Source organism: Pseudoliparis swirei, chromosome 20, assembly GCF_029220125.1.
Source record: "Pseudoliparis swirei isolate HS2019 ecotype Mariana Trench chromosome 20, NWPU_hadal_v1, whole genome shotgun sequence".
Lineage (NCBI taxonomy): Eukaryota > Metazoa > Chordata > Actinopteri > Perciformes > Liparidae > Pseudoliparis > Pseudoliparis swirei.
Window position 1 is genome coordinate 28,778,264 of NC_079407.1, and position 20,684 is coordinate 28,798,947.

Consider the following 20,684-nt stretch of genomic DNA (forward strand, 5'->3'; position numbering starts at 1 on the left):
CATCGATACAACTTTGTTTCTGAGATGGGGTTCCTCTTTGGAATCTCCTCTGCCTCCTTTCACCTCCTCCTTATCTTATCTCATCTCCTTTAATATCATCTCCTCCCCTCAGGGGTGAACGTGGGCATGGGCCTCTGCCGAGGAGAGAGGGTCCTCCTCACTGGTCTTCACGCTGTGGCGACATCTACTGTGAGAACTGTAAGACTACCCTTGGCTGGAAATATGTGAGTGAACCCTACACGACTCTGAGTGACCTCTGATGATTTTAATGGAATAAAACGCATTTAGACTGATGATCACCACGAAGTCTTATTTTATATACAATATATACCTGACACACAACACATCGCTAACTTTAAACCTCTCTAACCTTCCATCTATAAATAAAGTTCCTCTGCCTACCGCCAAACTGCACACATGGTATCGCTAATTGAGAAACCTTTCTATTCCTGTCAGACCAGACTGAGGGCAGAGCCAGCCACAGACGAGTTTTAATGGAGGCTGCAGCAGATTGATTACCTCAGAAGTTCTATTGAGAGGCTTGACCTCGTGACCAACTGCACTCTAAATGGAGACTTGATCACGCCCAAAATAACCACAGAGAGAAGGGAGACAGAAGGAGAGGAGATGGGGAGACAGACAGACAGGGAGAGAGAAAGGAGAGAGAAGGAGAGAAGGAGAGAAGTGAGAGAGAAGGAAGTCCTCCCAGTCCTCTTGACTCCTCTTTGACTCTCCCGAGTCCTCTTGACCTCCCAAGTCCTGTTTCAGAGCGCTGAGCCGGAGTTCCTTCAGTCTGAGCCGGCCCAGACTTTTGGTTCCTGAATGGCAGGAGGCGATGTCAATATCAGAGAGTCAGTTTATTCTACACACAGCCGATTTCTACATTGATGGAAAAGTCATGCTTGTATCTTCGCGCAGGAGAGCACATGCCTGCGAGAGCAGTCCGAAGTGCCAAAGAGGAAAGTTCATCAATGAGCTGGCCCACATGATCACGACAACGGCTGGGACTGAATTTGATGACACGACTGTGCATGGGGGTCATGTGCAAGGTGAGTTTGGTTTGGTTGGTTGAACCTTTCTTTAACCCTCTGCCCCCAACCACCTGACGACAATAACACACCAACACACACACGCCGAGCTGCAGACATCCCAGCCTGACAGGAGGCAGACAGATCGGTGGTATGCAGATGGTATGCAGATGGCACGCAGACGGGTATGCAGACGGTATGCAGACGGTATGCAGACGGGTATGCAGACGGCATTTAGACGCAGACGGCAAGACGTGGCACGTAGACGGGTACGGCATTAGACGGGTACGCAGACGGGTACGCAGATGTGTACGCAGAGACGGGCACTAGACGGGTACGCAGACGGGTAATGTGACGGGTACGCAGACGTGGGTACACAGGACGGGTACGCAGATGCGCCGAGACGGCGGCGATCATATGACGGGTACGCTAGACGTGGTACAGACAGCACGGCACGACGGGTACGCAGACGGGTAATGATCGGCACTTAAGATCGGCATGGTGATTGCGCTTAGACGGTACGCAGACGTGTACGCAGGACGGCACGCAGACAAGTACGCAGACGGCGGCGCAGGACGGTACGCAGACGTTAGGACGGCGGTACGACGGGTACGCAGACGGGTAAGCGCAGATGTGTACGCATACAGCAGACGCTGGGTTGTATTTGTCCATGGCGAAGTTGTAAAGTGCTGATCTTCCTCTGTTAAGTTGCTGACAGAAGGTCATGGGCCTTCTGAAGGAATCCTAAAGGCTTCACCACCGCATGATGGAGGTCGCTGAGGGGTCTCAGGGGGGCAGCTGGTATTCAGGAGCACCAACAGCTGGTCAGATAACAGATCTGCAAAGAAACCTGACCCAACAAAATGGACAGTGCACCTAGGAAGCAGAGCGCCAAGACATTAACCCATAAAGTAACAAGGTCCTAACAGAGGTCATGGACAGAGGTCATGATAGAGTCCCACCATGAGGTCATGACAGAGGTCATGACAGGTCCTAACAGGAGGTCATCATAACAGTGTCATGACAGGACGCATGAGGTCATAACAGAGGTCATGATAGAGGTCATAATAGAGCCAGTGACCTGTAGACACAGGTCAAGAAGTGAAGGCTTCTCTGTCTGTCACACTGATCTCCACTTCACCAACTTCACTGAGCAACTTTATGGAGCGACGGTAGAGCAGCAGCTCGTTGAGCCGCTTCGTCGGCCATATTTATTCATATCAGCAAGAAGTTAAACCGTAACCTCATTTCTCCTCCAGATCATCTGCACGCACTCGGTGACCTCTGGAGGTCACGCTGCTCAGGTTCCTCACAGAATCACCCGGTGGTCGAGGCGGTACTGCACGCCAAACACGTGATCAGCGCCGTGAGAACCAATGAAACCCTGAGCGGTGATGTTAGCAGAACAACGCACGATCCGGATTGGCCTGGTTCGTTTTGCCAGATCTTCTTTAAACGCCCATTCTGGCTTTAGAGTCAAAAGATGTTGCCTCGCTTTTAGTCACATGCTGTGAAGTTAGCCGAGAAGCTGCCCAGAGAATGCTAGAAGTTCATACAGCATTGTCTTCTAGAGCAGTGGTCCCTAACTATGGGGTTCATGGGCCGAATCCGGGTCAACCTGGCTTCCACATAAAATGCCTCCCCTGAACAATACCAGAGACGCTGGGTTCAAGGTATTATTGTGTTCACCTGGCCCGCTGTCGTTGAGATTACAGTGAGATTTTGATATGAAAAATGTGGAGGGTGCTCTTTCTTCAGCAAGAGAACATCTGATGAATGGACGAACACCGGCCAATCAGCCTGCTCAGATGTCCACAGCGCTTTGGGGAAGTTAGTTAGCTTGAATGTTAGTCCGCCATATCTGCTGCTGCTGTCACGCTTGCATGGTAGCACTGATGCTAACGGGGCACCAGACGTTAACGCTACACCATGTGATTTAGCATATTTTTAGCATCGATACTTCATTAAAAGAGCCGATCAGAAAAGTTTGGGGACCCTGTCAGATAATGCTAGGGAAGGTTAAGGTTACACGCTGCTCCCCAGAGAAATGCTAGAAGTCATACGCTGGCTTTTAGAAGCTGCCCCTTCAGTTGAGGTTGCCCCAGAAGTTGCTCATGAAATTGCCTCTAGAAGTTGCTCTAGAGAATGCTAGAAGTCTACTATACGCTGCCTCTAGATAATGCTGAAGGGCACGCTGCTCCCAGAGAATGCTAGAAGTCTACATACTGGGTTTGAAGCCGCTATAGGCCAGCTCAAAGGAAAGCCACTCGGGTTGAGGTTGCTCAGAAGAACGGCTCATGAATTGCTCAGGCTGCCCAGAATGCTAGAAGTCTCATACGTTGCTCTAGATAATGCTAGTATATACACGCTGCCACGCTATTCCTAGAAGAATGAAGTCTAGAAGTCTACACGCTGCTTTGTAGCTACAGCTGCCTCGGTGCTGAGGTTGCTCTAGAAGTTGCTCATGAAATTGGTTTAGTGTCACAGAAGCTGCCCAGAATCGCTAGAAGTCTACACGCTATAGCTAGCTGCTCTTGTGGCTGAGAGGCCCAGTTGCTCTGTTTAAAAGCAGAAGTCTATACATTGCTCAAGTAGCTGCTCTAGTTACCTAAGTTGCTCATGAAATTGCTCTAGAAATTGCTCTAGAGTTGCTCCTAGAGCAGATGAGTCTCCAGTAACTCTATAACCAAAGAACATGAGACCAACAGACTCTGTTTCCTCAGTTTCTTTGTCTACACCAAGCGCCAGTAGCATGAGAGGTTGTCGTTTCCTCGGTGCTCTGGGCATATATAAAGTGTATATGATCTCGGTAAATAAACTTAATATATGACCATATTCTCATTGTAAAATAGTGTTCATGTATTTATCTGGATCACACGAGGAACTGTTTTTCTTCTGTACATACTTTACTTCATATCTCGAACATGTTTAATGTGAGCGCCTTGTTAAGATGCTGACTCAGAGATCTTTAATCTTCATCTAATAAATGCACCTGATATCACGCTGCCTGCTTGTTTCTTGTGGGAACTTTAGATCTCAAAGTGCGACTTTAATGAAGCTAACCAGAGTCACGAGAACGACCTCAGCCCGAAGCTTCCTGGAGCTTCCTCAGCTTCTGACTGGGAGACATCTTAAACCCAGCTTAAGATGATCCTGTGAGGCATTAAGGAAGTTGTAGATGCTAACATGCTATGGCCGCGAGCTCATAGCCACAAGGTGCAGAAATTACAGGTTAAAACACTTGATGGTTGGTGAGGTTTAGTTTCACTTGACGGGGCACTTGACTAGCGCCAGGAGGAGACGTAGGAGATGAGGTCCCTAGAGGAGACGAGATGAGAAGTCCCTAGAGGGAGACGGTGAGATGAGGTCCTAGAGGAGACGTAGAGGAGGTCCACCAGAGGAGACGAAGTCACCTTAGAGGAGAATGAGGCTTAGAGGAGATGAGGTCACAAGACTAGAGGAGATGAGGTCCCTAGAGGAGACAAGGTCACTAGAGGAGATGAGGTCCCTAGAGGAGACGAGGTCACTAGGAGGAGACGAGAGATGAGGTCACTAGAGGAGACGAGGGAGATGAGGTCACCTAGAGGAGACGAGGAGAGATGAGGTCCCTAGGAGGAGATGAGTCCCTAGAGGAGACAAGGTCACTAGAGGAGACGAGACGAGGTCACCAGATAGAGGAGACGAGGAGATGAGGTCACTAGAGGAAGAGGAGGAGATGAGGTCCTAGAGGAGAGGAGATGAGGTCCCTAGAGGAGACAAGGTCACTAGAGGAGATGAGGTCCCTAGAGGAGACAAGGTCACTAGAGGAGATGAGGTCACGAGGAGACGAGGAGATGAGGTCTCCTAGAGGAGACAAGGTCACTTAGAGGAGATGAGGTCTCCTGAGGGAGACAAGGTCAGAGGAGATGAGGTCCCTAGAGGAGACAAGGTCACTAGAGGAGATGAGGTCCCTAGAGGAGACAAGGTCACTAGAGGAGATGAGGTCACGAGGAGATGAGGTCCCTAGAGGAGACGAGGAGATGAGGTCACTAGAGGAGACGAGGTCACTAGAGGAGATGAGGTCACTAGAGGAGACGAGGAGATGAGGTCTCAGAGGAGAGAGATGAGGTCCTAGAGGAGAATAGGAGATGAGGTCCCAGAGGAGACGAGGAGATGAGGTCACTAGAGGAGATGAGAGATGAGGTCCCTTAGAGGAGACGAGGAGATGAGGTCCCTAGAGGAGACAAGGTCACTACTAGGAGGAGATGAGGTCCCTAGAGGAGAGACAAGGTCACTAGAGGAGATGAGGTCCCTAGAGGAGATGAGGTCCTGAGAGGAGACGTGAGGAGAGAGAGGTCCCTAGAGGAGACGGTAGGTCACTAGAGGAGATGAGGTCACTAGAGGAGATGAGGTCACTAGAGTGAGACGAGAGATGAGGTCACTAGAGGAGACGAGGTCACTAGAGGAGATGAGGTCCCTAGAGGAGACGAGGATGAGGTCAATAGAGGAGATGAGGTCATTAGAGGAGATGAGGTCCAGAGGTCATTAGAGGAGATGAGGTCCTAGAGGAGACAAGGTCACTGAGGAGATGAGGTCTCAGAGGAGACGAAGGTCACTAGAGAGAGTGAGCGAGGAGATGAGGTCACTAGAGGAGACGAGGGAGATGAGGAGAGGCTCCTGAGGAGACGAGGAGATGAGGTCCCTAGTGAGGAGACGAGGTCACTAGAGGAGACGATGAGGATGAGGTCACTAGAGAGACGAGGTGAGGAGATGAGGTAGAGAGACGAGGTTACTAGAGGAGATGAGGTCTCCTAGAGGAGACGAGGAGATGAGGTCCCTAGAGGAGACGAGGAGATGAAATCCCCAGAGGAGACGAGGTCACTCAGAGGAGACGAGAGATGAGGTCACTAGAGGAGACGAGATCAGAACCCCAGAAACAGTTTTATTACAGGAATGTTTACACAAACGAGGAAATTTTTTTGTGGACAAAGAAGATTGGACATGACAAACAAAACAACAATCAACACGACAGAAAGACAACAATAATGTGACAGTGTTTAAAAGTGGTGCTCAAGGAAAGTTTAGTTAAAATGGTGTGTTATGGTGGGCGTGTTTACAAAGTTTATGCAAGTGGCATGTGTGAGGAGCCTCAAGTTAAAGTGCATGTTAAAGTGACGGTGAGTGAGGGAAGAAGGAGGAGGGAGGAGGAGGGAGGGAGAGGAAGGAGTGGGAAGAAGGAGGAGAGGAAGGTGGAAGAAGAGGTAGTAGTCCTGGGGTGACAGCCAAGTCAGTCCGGGTTCCATTGATGAGCCCGACTGCCGACGGGAAAAAACTTTGGTGTGGCGTGGTGGTCTTTGTCCTGATGTGATTGCGGCAGCCTCCTCCCCGAGGGGAGTGTGGGACTCAACAGGGAGTGTTCAGGTGAGGTCAGCTACAATCTTTCTGCCCGCCCAGTGACCTTGAAGTGAACAGGACCTGGAGGAAGGCAGATTGCAGCCGATAACCCCTCTCGGTTTTAGCGAAGGATGATGCTCTGCAGCCTGCGCTTGTCTTTGGCTGTGGCTGCAGGGTGCCAGACGGTGATGGAGGAGCAGATGATGGACTCAACTCAATGATACGTCGTAGAACTGTACCATCATTCTCTCCTGGCAGGTTGAATTTCCTCAGCTGCCTCAGGAAGAACATCCTCTGCTGGGCCTTCTTGGTGATGGATGATGTTCAGCTCCCACTTGAGGTCCTGGGAGATGATGGAGCCCAGGAAGCGGACGGACTCCACAGCGTCGACGGGGGAGTCACACAGGATGAGAGGGGCGGGTGGGCTGTATTCTCCTGAAATCCACAACCATCTCCACTGTCTTTAGAGCGTTGAGCTCCAGGTTGTTCTGGCTGCACCAGGTCACCAGGTGGTCAGTCTCCCACCTGTAGGCGTGTCTCGCCCCACCAGAGATGAGCCCAATGAGGGTGCAGTGTCATCCGCGAACTTTAGGAGCTTGACGGATCAAGACTGGAGGCATGCTGGTGTACAGCAGGAGAACAGCAGAGGGAGAGAACACAGCCTTGGGGGGAACTCAAAGTGCTGGTGGTCCGGGAGCCTGAGACGTAGTTTCCCAGCTCACGTGCTGCTTTCCTGTCGGTCAGAAGTCTGTGATCCACCACCGCAGGTGTGAGTCGGGCACGTGCAGCTGGGAGAGCTTAGTCCTGCAGCAGGGACTGGATGATTGTATTGAAAGCAGAGCTGAAGTCCACAAACAGGATCCTGGGCGTAGGTTCCTGGGGAGTCCAGGATGCTGGAGGATGTAAAAGGATGGGCTATGTTGACTGTGTCGCCTGCAGACCTGTTGGCTCTGTAGGCGAACTGCAGGGGGTCCAGGAGGGTCGTGATGGTCTTAAGGTGTGACAGGACCAGCGCTGCAAAGGGACTTCATGACCACAGAGGTCAGGTTGCACGGGCCTGTAGCTGAGTCCTGTGATCTTGGGTTTTTGGGACGGGATGATGGTGGAGGCCTTGAAGCAGGCTGGAACGTGGCATGTCTCCAGGGAGGTGTTGAAGATGTCGTGAACACCGGAGACAGCTGGTCAGCACAGTGCTTCAGGTGGAGGGGAGACGGAGTCAGCCCGCTGCTTTGCTGGGGTTCTGCTTTTTAAACAGCCTGTTGACGCCTCTCCAGGATGACGAGGGTCACGCTGGGAGGAGATGGAGGTGCCCAGAGGTGTGAGCCCTGATGGAAGCTGGGGAGGGTGCGGGCTGATGGTCTGTGGCTTGTTGATGGGGCTGTGGGGATTGGTCTCAGGACTGCCCATTGTCTTCAAAGCGGGCAGAACCTATTTAGCCTGTCTGCCAGAAGCACATTGTTCATGGAGGTGTGATTTGGGGCCCTGTAGTTGGTGATCTGCCTGAGCCTCCAGACAGAAGCAGAGTCGTTTGCTGAGAGCTGCTGTTGCAGTTTCTCAGAGTACAGGTCGCTTAGCATCTCTCACCGCCTTACTAAACCTGTATTTTGGACTTCAAAGTGCACAGGTCCTTGTCCCCACTCCTGAATGCCTGGTCCTTCTGCAGTCTTAGCTTCCTGGAGTTCCGCCAGAACCAGGGTTTGTCGTTGTTATAACTCACCCTGAGCTGATGAATACAGCCGTCCCAGAAGCTGATGTAGGGCGTGTTTACACCAGGTACCTCATCCAGGCTGTTGGTAGCAGTCCTGGAAGACATCCCAGTCAGTACAAGGTCCAAGCATCGCCTGTAGGTCCTCCAGAGCCCTCACTGGTCCACTTCTTGAACTTCCTCATCCACAGGTTTGCAGAGCTTTAGTCTCTGCCTGTAAGAGGAATCAGATGAACCATGACGTGGTCAGAGTTTCCCAGTGCAGCTCGAGGACTAAGTGATAGGCCCACTGCTTGATTGTTGTGTAGCAGCGGTCCAGAATGCTCTTCTCTGGTAGGCATTTAATTAACTGTCTATATTTAGGAGTTCGTGGCTGAGGTTTCCTTTGTTAAAACTCCCGAGTACAATAACTAAAGAGTCCGGGGCAGGTCCGCCCACACACCGTGATCTGTTCAGCGAGGGTCTGTTGTGCCTCAGGCACGCTTCTGCGGGCGCAACCCGGCCAGGATGAATGGCGAACTCACGGGGGAGTAGAAGGGTTTGCAGTGAATGATAAGGAGATGAGGTCCAGAACAGAGGAGAATCACACAATAAGTCCTTGAATCGTTGCAACAGCTGCAGAGTTGATGAGGTTAAAAAGCAGACTTTCTCCACCCTTTGCTTTTCCGGAGAGCTCTCCTGAGAGACCCGGTCCGGCCGAATAGCTGAGAAGCTGAGGGCGAGCTGGAGGAGAATCTGGTATCGATCCACTAGGAGCCATGATCTCCCAGAGCAGGACGAGAGGATGAGGAGAAGCCCTGTCTCTCAGCAGCTGGAGTCTGGTCAGTTTGTTGCACAGTGAGCGGACGTTGGAGAGAATATGCCCGGCAGCGCCTGTATGAGATCCCCGCTCAGAGCATAAGGCATGCCGAGCCTGAGCTGCTTCCTCCGCGCCTCACCGCGGGCGAAGGTGAGCACCCTTTACAAAAATGTCCAGGTAATTCCACAGAAGTTAAAAACGCGGAGTTGGAACAACTAGACTGGAGTTGTTCCCTGATGTCTGCGAGCCTTCTCGGTGAAAGAGCCCGAAATCAGCAGGAGAGCTGTATTTAAGACGAAAACAATGCAAAAACATCACACTCAACACACCGAGGCGGCCGGCCTCATGCGCCATCTGTGTAATCTGGGCACTAATGAGGTCCCTAGAGGAGACGAGAGATGAGGTTCCCTAGAGGAGGACAAGGTCACTAGAGGAGATAGAGGCTCCCTAGAGGAGATGCACGAGATGAGGTCCCTAGGAGGAGACAAGGTCACTAGAGGAGATGAGGTCACTTGAGAGATGAGGTCCCTAGAGGAGACGTCAGAGATGAGGTCATTAGAGGAGATGAGGAGAGATGAGGTCACTAGAGGAGATGAGGTCCTTAGAGGAGCAAGGTCACTAGAGGAGATGAGGTCACTAGAGGAGATGAGGTCTCCTAGAGGAGATGAGAGATGAGGTCTCCTAGAGGAGACGAAGGTCACTAAAGGAGATGAGGTCACTGAGAGAGGAGATGCAGGTCACTAGAGGAGATGAGGTCCCTAGAGGAGACGAGGGAGATGAGGTCACTAGGAGGAGACGAGGGAGATGAGGTCCCTAGAGGAGATGAGGAGATGAGGTCCTCCCAGGAGGAGGAGATGAGGTCACTGGGAGGAGACATGAGGTCACTAGAGGAGACAAGGAGACGAGGTCACTAGGAGGAGACGAGAGGAGATGAGGTCGTTACCAGAGGAGATGAGGTCGCCTAGGAGGAGACGAGAGAGGAGATGAGGTCCCTTAGGGAGGGAGATTTAAGGTCACTAGGAGGAGACGAGGAGGAGATGAGGTCACTAGAGGAGACGTAGAGATGAGGTCACTAGAGGAGACGAGGTCACTAGAGGAGAGCAGGGAGATGAGGTCACTAGAGGAGACAGGAGACGAGACAGGTCACGTGGAGGAGACGAGGAGATGAGGTCCCTAGAGGAGAAGGTCACTTACTAGAGGAGATGAGGTCTCCTAGAGAGATGAGGAGATGATTCTCAGAGGAGACACGGTTACTAGAGGAGATGAGGTCCCTGAGAGAGACGAGGGAGATGAGGTCTCAGAGGAGACGATGAGGTCAGCTTAGAGGAGGAGATGAGGTCCCTAGAGTGAGAGACGAGGTCACTAGATGAGCAGGTCCCATTCAGAGGAGACGAGTAGGTCACTAGAGGAGATGAGGTCACCAGGAGGAGGAGACGGAGCGAGGTCCTTGAGGAGACGAGGTCACTAGAGGAGATGAGGTCTCAGAGGAGACGAGGAGATAGAGGTCACCAGGAGATGAGGTCACTAGGAGGAGACAAGGTCACTAGAGAGGAGATGAGGTCACTAGAGGAGACGAGAGAGATGAGGTCCCCTTTCAGAGGAGACGAGGAGGAGATGAGGTCCTCAGAGGAGACGAGGAGATGAGGCCTCACTAGAGGAGATGAGGTCACTAGAGGAGATGAGGTCACTTAGAGGAGATGAGGTCACTTAGAGGAGATGAGGAGATGAGGTCAACAGAGGAGACGAGGGAGATGAGGTCTCTATGAGGAGATGAGGGACAGGGTCAATAGAGGAGCATTTGAGGAGATGAGGTCTTAGGAGGAGACGAGGGAGATGAGGTCGTCACTAGAGCCTCTAGAGGAGATGCAGGGAGATGAGGTCTCAGGAGGAGACAGAGATGAGGTCTCTAGAGAGAGACGAGGAGATGAGGTCTCCTTAGAGGAGAAGCTTAGGACAATAGAGGAGATGAGGTCTTAGAGGAGACGAGGAGATGAGGCCTAGAGGAGACGAGGAGGAGGCAACTTTAGAGGAGACGAGATGAGGTCACTAGAGGAGACAGAGATGAGGGTTCCCAGAGGAGATGAGGTCACTAGAGGAGATGAGGTTCCTAGAGGAGACGTTAGAGGAGATGAGGTCACTAGAGGAGACAAGGAGATGAGGTCCACAGAGGAGACGAGGAGATGAGGCTCCCTAGGAGGAGACCAGGTCAGAGATGAGATGAGGTCACCAGAGAGGAGATTAGAGGAGACGAGGAAGATGAGGTCCACTAGAGGAGATGAGGTCATCAGAGGAGACGAGGAGAAGGAGGTCCTTTCAGAGGAGACGAGGAGAGAGTTGAGAGGAGACGCAGGAGATGAGGTCCCAGAGGAGATGAGTCCCAGAGGAGACGAGGAGATGAGGTCCCTAGAGGAGACAAGGTCACTAGAGGAGATGAGGTCACGAGGAGACGAGGTCACTAGAGGAGACAAGGAGACGAGGAGATGAGGTCACTAGAGGAGACGAGGAGATGAGGTCCCTAGAGGAGACGAGGACATCAGAGGAGATGAGGTCCCTAGAGGAGATGAAAATACCAGAGTGACAAGGAGAAATCCCAGGAGATGTAGGTCAGAGGAGATAGGAGGAGATGAGGTCACGAGGAGATGAGTTACTAGGAGGAGATGAGGTCCCAGAGTCCCAGAGGAGACGAGATGAGGCCCCAGAGGAGACGTAGACGAGGTCACTAGAGGAGACGAGGAGATGAGGTCACTAGAGGAGACAGAGATGAGGTCTCTTTAGAGGAGAGACGAGATGAGGTCCCTAGAGGAGACAAGGTTACTAGAGGAGAGTGAGGTCTTAGAGGAGATGAGGAGATGAGGTCTCAGAGGAGACGAGGTCTCACTAGAGGAGACAGGAGATGAGGTCACTTGAGAGATGAGGGAGATGGAGGTCTCTAGAGGAGACGCGAGGGAGATGAGGTCCTCAGAGGAGACGAGAGATGAGGTCACTAGAGGAGATTCACGAGGAGACGAGGTCACTAGAGGAGATGAGATGGTCACTAGAGGAGATGAGGTCCCTAGAGGAGATGAGGAGATGAGGTCCTAGAGGAGACGAGGCTACTAGGAGGAGATGAGGTCCCCAGAGGAGACGAGGAGACAAGGTCACTAGAGGAGATGAGGTCACTAGGAGGAGGAGGTAGGCCCTCAGAGGAGACGAGGAGATGAGGTCCCTAGAGGAGACGAGGAGATGAGGTCACTAGAGGAGACGAGGAGATGAGGTCACTAGAGGAGATGAGGGTAGGAGAGATGAGGTCCTTGAGGAGATGAGGTACTAGAGGAGATGAGGTCATCAGGAGGAGACGGCTTAGGAGATGACGGTCCTTACAGAGGAGACGAGGAGATGAGGTCACTAGAGGAGATGGGAGATGAGGTTCCTAGAGGAGATGAGGTCTCAGAGGAGATGAGGTCAATAGAGGAGACAAGGAGATTGTTACGAGGAGATGAGGTCACTAGAGGAGACGAGAGATGAGGTCCTAGAGGAGATGAGGTCACTAGAGGAGATGAAGGGTCACTAGAGGAGATGAGGTCCACTAGAGGAGATGAGGAGATGAGGTCACTAGAGGAGACAAGGTCATTAGGAGAGATGAGGTCTCCTAGAGGAGACAGGTCACTAGAGGAGATGAGGTCTCAGAGGATAGAGGAGATGAGGTCACTAGAGGAGATGAGGGTCCCTCAGGAGACAAGGTCACTAGAGGAGATGAGGTCATTTAGAGGAGATGAGGTCTCCTAGAGGAGACGAGGAGATGAGGTCCCTAGAGGAGACAGAGGTCACTAGAGGAGATGAGGTCAATGAGGAGACGAGGAGATGAGGTCCCTTGGGGGAGGAGAGATGAGGTCTCAGAGGAGACGAGGGAGGATGAGGTCTTTAGAGGAGACGCAGGGAGATGAGGTCATCAGGAGGATTTGTGAGACGAGGCCTCAGACTAGACAGGAGATGAGGTCACTAGAGGAGACTAGAGGAGATGAGGTCCTTCTCAGAGGAGACAAGGTGAATACTAGAGGAGATGAGGTCCCTAGAGGAGACATGAGGTCCTAGAGGACGAGAGATGAGGTCCCTAGAGCAGACGAGGTCACTTAGGAGGAGACGAGGTCACTAGGATGAGGTCCTCAGAGGAGATGAGGTCTAGAGAGGAGACGAGGTCACTTAGAGGAGATGAGGGGGAGTCCTTAGAGGCTGGCAGACGAGAGATGAGGTCCTGAGGAGACGAGGATGTGAGGTCACTTTAGAGACGAGGAAGAAATACTAGAGAGATGAGGTCACGTTAGAGAGATCGGTAGAGGAGATGAGGTCAACTTAGAGGAGACAAGGTCACTAGAGGAGATGAGGTCCCTAGAGGAGATGAGGTCATTAGAGAGATGAGGTTAGAGGAGGAGGTCACTAGAGGAAAGGATGAGGAGATGAGGTCTCAGAGGACGACAAGGAGATGAGGTCACTAGAGGAGGAGATGAGGTCCCTCAGAGGAGACGAGAGGTCATAGTGTGTGTGTTAGTGTGTGTGTTAGTGTGTTAGTCTGTGTGTGTTAGTGCGTGTGTTAGTGTGTGTGTGTGTGTGTGTGTTAGTGTGTGTGTTAGTGTGTGTGTGTTAGTGTGTGTTAGTGTGTGAGTGTGTGTGTGTTAGTGTGTGTGTGTGTGTGTGTGTGTGTGTTAGTGTGTGTGTTAGTGTGTGTGTTAGTGTGTGTGTGTTATATGTGTGGATATGTGTGTGTGTTATGTGTGTTATTTATATATTATGTTATGTGTGTGTGTTGTGTGTGTGTGTGTTAGTGTGTGTGTGTGTGTGTGTGTGTATTGTGTATTGTTGTGTGTGTTAGTGTGTGTGTGTGTGTGTGTGTGTGTGTGTTATGTGTGTGTATATATGTCGCTGCAGACATGGAGGCGTCCGCTGCTCTTCAGTTTATTTCTCCTCAGTCCAGAACCTGAAAGACACGATTAATAATGATGTTACATGATGACTGAGCAGGTAGCATGTTAGCATTGTTAGGCGTGATAGCATGTAAGCATGTTGGCGTGATAGCGTGTTAGCATAATAGCGTGTTAGCATTTTAGCGTGATAGTGTATTAGCGTGATAGCATGTTAGAGTGTTAGCGTGATAGCGTGTTAGTGTTAGCATATTAGCGTGATAGCGGGTTAGCGTGATAGCATTTTTGCGTGAGTGTATTAGCGTGATAGCATGTTAGTGTGATAGCTTGTTAGCGTGATAGCATATTAGTGTGATAGCTTGTTAGCGTGATAGCATATTAGCGTGATAGAGTGTTAGCATGATAGCGTGTTAGCATGATAGCGTATTAGTGTGCTAGTGTATTAGCGTGATAGCGTGTTAGAGTTTTAGCATGATAGCATATTAGCATGTTAGCTTATTTTTATTTTATTTTTATTTTAAATTTTATTTGTCAGGGACAAAGCAGCGCACATTATTACACAAAGTGTACATGTGATACAGAAGGTTTCTAGCCAATTGGCTAATTTGCAACCCCAGTCCCTGGTCAGGCCTTTCTAAAACAAAACAAAACAGAAACAAGAAACATGTCTAGATCTAAAACTAATCTAAAAGTGGTGTATGTGTGCAGACAGCTCTCCATACACAGAGAAGACCTGACAAAACATCCATGCATAGACTGAGTGTTCATACACCTAACCATACACATCATAAGATAATAAGATATATACAAGAGCAACACAGGCAGTAGATCCTCTAAACTAAACACAGTTAATACAATACAATAAAACCCGTACAATACAATAAAAACCCATTAAATTGAGTGTGTGCGTGTGTGCAGGCTGGCGCGTGTGTTTCAGTGTTGACATCCCTGGTTTACTTTTAGCCAGAGTTTTACCTTGCTATTAAATGTTTTCAGTTCAGTTTGTGTTTTTAGTTCCGTTGGTAAGTCGTTCCAGAATCGGGTCCCTTTTGTTGAGAAACATGACTGACCGAAAGTGGTTTTGCGCATCTCTGCTGTGCAGTTGCCACCCACTGATCCCCTAGTGGCCACTCTCCTGGTGCACGTTTTGTCACACTAAGACAGAGTACAGAAGGTGCTATGTTGTTTGCACATCTAAAGATGAGTTTTAGAAAGGAAAACTTAATGAAGCTGTCGAAACTTAAAAGCTTGTATTTATGTAAAATTAAACAGTGATGTGTGGTTATTGGTTTCTGGTCCATTATTTTCAGTGCCTGTTTGTATAATGATGTGACTGGTTTAACTGTTGTCTGGGAGGCTTGGCCCCATACAGTAATACAGTAAGATATATGAGAAAGAATCATTGCGTGAAAGTACAGCAAGGCTGCCTTGACTGGTATGTGATGTCTTATGATTCTGAAACAGTTCAGATTCGTCCGGACGGTCTTGCAGAGTTTGTTAATGTGTTTTTTGAAGTTAAGTTGTGAATCTAAGACAACCCCTAAAAATTTGAATTCACTAACTTCTTCTATGGCTTCTTGGTCTATTTTGATGGGGCATTTAGATTTCCCTCTTATAGAGAAGCACATGGAGACAGTCTTTTTGATGTTTAGTGTGAGATGGTTATCTTTGAGCCATTGGGATACTCCCTCCATCTCCTTGGTCAGGGTCTCTGCTGCTGCACCTGGTGTCTTAGCTGAGGCATATATAACTGTGTCGTCAGCGTACATTTGACAGTTTGCGGATTGACAGCATGTTGGTAAATCGTTTATGTATAGACTGAACAGCAGAGGCCCCAAGATGGAGCCCTGTGGAACACCCATAGTGGCTTGTTGTGTCGTTGAGAGTTTGTTGTTTATTTTGACACGTTGCTGCCTGTGCGCTAAGTAAGATGCAAACCAGCCAATTGCATGTTCAGAGAAGTTGAAGTTGGTTAGTTTGTTCAGGAGTATATTGTGGTTCACTGTGTCAAAGGCCTTTTTGAGGTCTATGAACACAGCTCCCACCACATTACCCCTGTCTAAATTGCTCTTAATGTTCTCGGTTAGGTAGCAGTTAGCTATTTCTGTTGAGAATCCTTGTCTAAATCCAAATTGTTTGGGGTGGATCATGTTATTGCTTTCAAGGTAGTCAACTAATTGATCTTTTATGATCTTTTCCAGGATTTTGGAGAGAGCAGGTATTGAGATGGGCCTATAGTTACCTGCTTGGTCCTTTGCACCTGTTTTAAAAATTGGGGTGATAATGGCTTGTTTCCAGCTTTGTGGGAATCTGCCTGCTCTAATGGAGAGATTTACTAGATGTGTTATAGGTTTAACCAGGGATGAGCAGTGAGTTTTAATGAAGGCGGTGTCCAACCCAGACACGTCCTTAGCCTTAGATTCTTTTAATGTGTTAATGACTTTGCATATTATTTCCTGACTTACCTCCTTAATTTGGAAGGATTTTGGTTTAGCCTTTGATCCCTGTAAGGTTACCGGTTCAAAGTTCTTAGCAAGCTCTTCCACTGACTGAATAAAGAAGTTGTTGAGTTCATTTGCAATTTCTAAGTAGTTAGTGCTGGTGTCCCCATTCACTTTCAGTTCTGTTATAGTTTTTTGTTGCCTTGACTTGTGTTTAGTGAGGCTGTTGAGGTGCTTCCAGAGTGATGCGCTGTTCCCTTCCGCTTCCTCAATCAGTTGCATGTAATAAGTTGTTTTTGCTTTACGCAGTTCTCTGACTACTCTATTTCTCAATTTAAAAATGAGAAGATCCGTATTAGTTTTAGTAAGTAATGATTTTTTCAAAGCATAGTCTCTCTGTTTCATGAGCTGTAGTATGTTATTATTCAGCCAAAGTAGGGAGACTTTTCGCCATGTATCTTTGAATGTCTTTGTGTATTTCCCAACCAGGTTTATCAGATTTTGTGTCAGGGAATTACAACAATTTTCTAGCTCATTGGTCTGTAGCACATTATCCCAGTCTAATTTATGTAAGTCATCTTCAATTTGTATATGTTTGTTTTTGGGAATGCCCTGGTTCCCGGATTTTCTTTCATTTGTAAATTTTGGGAGACGTTGTTTAGTGAGTTTTCGGACGACCATGGTCATATTATGATGACATTATGTGTAGGGTTGGGTACCGAAACCCGGTGCCAATATGGTACCGGTTCCAATACAACCGGTATTACCCGGACCGAAACGCAACGCACATTTCGGTGCTTCTTTCCGGTGCCTGAGCCGATTGAAATTGAAAAAAACTATTGTTGTGAACTTGGTGACTCCGCCTGTCAGCAGGTTACGAGCCTCTCATATTTAACTCTGACAGCGGAGGCTGCGCCTGTGTGACTGGTGAACCCGTGTGGAGCACACCAGCGTCAGGCTGACGCGATGGGAGACCGTCACCGGTCCCCTGAACACGAGGAGACCGACGATGAAGAGCAGCCTGCACTCAGATTAGTACCGCGACGTTGATCACAAGTCTAGCATTCATAAAAGTAGCCAACAAATACTAAATTATCCATTATAACCATTAGCTTAGCTAGGCTAGCTAGCTACGAGCTACGAGCGTGACAGTCTGCTAGCAGGTGTGTTGATGTCCAGCGGTCCTGCTGTATACCCGTGTTACCGGAATATAATGACGGAGGAATAAAGACCGGGGCGTCACTTTGTTTCAGTGTAACTCGCTGTCAGAAGCAAAACTTTATTTGTCACGTGTCATCTTCAGTCCCTCTGATTGGTTGTTCTCTTTGCCCATCAACACAGTGACAGGATTAACCCTATAAAGTCTGCACATGACAATACATATCATCATATAATGGAGAACATATATTGTGTATGTTAACAGTCTGATATCCGTTGTGTGTCGGTGCTCCATGATAACGGCTTCTACAGGAATATGGCCAAAGAGGTTTTTAATGTCCTCATTGTGCGTTAAAAAAAGTATCGGTTCAGGCACCGCTTAGCACCGGTATCGGTACCGTTTAGCAATCGTATCGAAAACCAACGATGCCATCCTAATTAAGGAGTACTGGAGCACATTAATGAGGACCCCAAGTTTTCAGGTATTTGGTTGTAAACAACGAGGAATCCTTCGTGAGGTTTGGACCTGAGTTATTAGCCCGCCCCTGCAGGTGCTTGCCTCTCATCCACCACGGCCTCACCTGTGTGCTGCGCTGCTTCCTGTGAGCCCACCTGGGCCGGCAGCCCTTCCTGCCCCTCCCCACGCCATGGGGCGCATGAGGCCCAAGACCTTCCAGGCCTACCTGCCCAGCTGCCAGCACTCACAGCTGCATCCACTGCAAGCACACCTGGCCAACCACCACGAGTCATCTCTGGTGAACGGGACATCTCATGGGACCTCACTGAAGGCCTCACCTGTGTCCCCTCCTCACCTGTGTCCCTCCTCACCTGTGTCCCCCTCCTCACCCCAGTCCCTCCTCACCTGTGTCCCTCCTCCTCTGTCCCTCCTCACCTGTGTCCCTCCTCACCTGTGTCCTCTCCTCTCACCTGTGTCCCTCCTCCTCCTGTGTCCTCCTCACCTGTGTCCTCTCCTGTCCCTCCTCACCTGTGTCCTCTCCTCACCTGTGCCCCTCTCACTCACCCTCTTGTCCCTCCTCACCTGTGTCCTCCCTCACCTTGTCTCCTCCTCACCTGTGTCCTCACCTGGTGTCCTAACCTGGTGTCCTCACCTGTGTCCTCACCTGTGTCCTCACCTGTGTCCCTCCTCACCTGTGTCCCTCCTCACCTGTGTCCCTCCTCACCTGTGTCCCTCCTCCTCTCATCTCCTCCTCACCTGTGTCCTCACCTGGTGTCCTCACCTGTGTCCTAACCTGGTGTCCTCACCTGTGTCCTAACCTGGTGTCCTCACCTGTGTCCTCACCTGTGTCCTCCTCACCTGTGTCCTCCTCACCTGTGTCCTCCTCACCTGTGTCCTCCTCACCTGTGTCCTCCTCACCTGTGTCCTCCCTCCTGTGTCCTCCTCACCTGTGTCCTCTTGTCTCCTCTCTGCCTCCTCACCGTGTCCTCTTGTCTCCTCAGTCGTTCCAGGGCAGCCACGAGCCTCCACCTGTTCAACTCTGTGTGAGTGTCTCTAGTTTCTCACGCAGCTGCAGGCCTTCCTGAGCTCATGGAGACACTTTTATATCTCATCGATACAACTGTTTCTGATGTCTCCTCTGTCTCCTCTCTCCTTCACCTCCTCCTATCTTATCTCATCTCTCATCTCCTCCTCCTCAGGGTGAACGTCTGGCCCTGCCTGTCCTCCTCACTGTCTTCACGCTGTGGCGGACATCTACTGTGAGAACTGTAAGACACCCTGGGCTGAAATATGTGAGTGACCTCGACCGAGTGACCTCTGATGATTTTAATGGTCAAACATTTAGACTGATGATCACCAAAGTCTTATTTTATATACAATATCCTGACTCACACGTAACTTAAACCTCTAACCTTCCATCTATGTCTCTCCTGCCTTGAAACTCTGGGTTGGAGAAACCTTCATTCCTGTCAGACCAGACTGAGGCAGAGCGCCACACAGACAGCCTTAATGGAGGCTGCAGCAGATTGATTTTCAGAGTTCTTACTTGACTCTGACCAACTGCACTTAAATGGAGACTCTGATCACCCTAACCACAGAGAGAAGGAGACAGAAGGAGAGGAGACAGGAGACAACAGAAGGAGAGAGAAGGAGAGAGAAGGAGAGAGAAGGAGAGAGAAGGAGTCCTGAGTCCTTGACTCTTTGACTGAGTCCTCTTGATCCTCCTTTTCTGAGCCGAGACTCAGTCTCGGCTCAGAGGTTCTGCAGGAGGCGATGTCATCGTCAGAGAGTCACCTACAGCTGAGCTGATGGTGTCATGCTTATCCCCCTGCAGGAGCATGTCGAGAGCAGTCAGAAGTACAAAGAGAAAGTTCATCATGAGCTGGCCCACATGATCAGGACAACTTGGGACTGAGACACGACTGCATGTCATGCGTGTTGGGTGAGTTTCTATTGAACCTTAACCCTCTGAACCACCTGACGCACACACACCAACACACACACGCCAGGCAGACATCCCAGCCTGACAGAGAGGCAGACAGACGGGCTGATGGGTATGATACGAGACGGGTATGCAGACGGGTATGCAGACGAAGTGCAGACACAGACGGTACGAGACGGTACGATGACGGTACGCAGACGGGTACATGTACGAGACGGTACGCAGACGGTACGCAGAGGCAATGCAGACGGGTACAGACGGCGAGATGGCACGCAGACGGGTAGTGAGCACGGTACGCAGCTCCGCAGACGGGTACGCAGAGCAGACGGGTACGCAGCTACGCAGACGGTACGCAGGACGGTATGGGTATGCAGACTGCAGACTACGCAGACAAACAGACGGGTATGCAGATGACATACAGAAGACGCTTTGTATTGTCCATGAGTTGTGAAAGTGCTGATCTTCCTCTGTTGAGACAGAAGGTCTGTCCTGAAGTTCCTAAAGGTCACACGCGTTGATGGAGGTCGCTGAGGCTCAGGGGCAGCTGGTGACCAGGAGCACCAACAGCTGGTCAGATAACAGATTCAAAGAAACTGACTAACATGACAGACGAGAAGCAGGCGTCAAGACATAACCCATAAAGAACAAGGTCCTAATAGAGGTCATGACAGAGGTCATGAGAGGTCCAACAGAGGTCATGACAGAGGTCATGACAGTGTCCTAACAGAGGTCATAACAGAGGTCAGACAGATCGAGAGGTCATAACAGAGGTCATGATAGAGGTCAGCTGTGACCTGTAGACACAGGTCATATGAAGGCTTCTCTCTGTCTGTCACACTGATCTCACTTCACAATCACTGAGCAACTTTATGGAGCACAGAGAGCA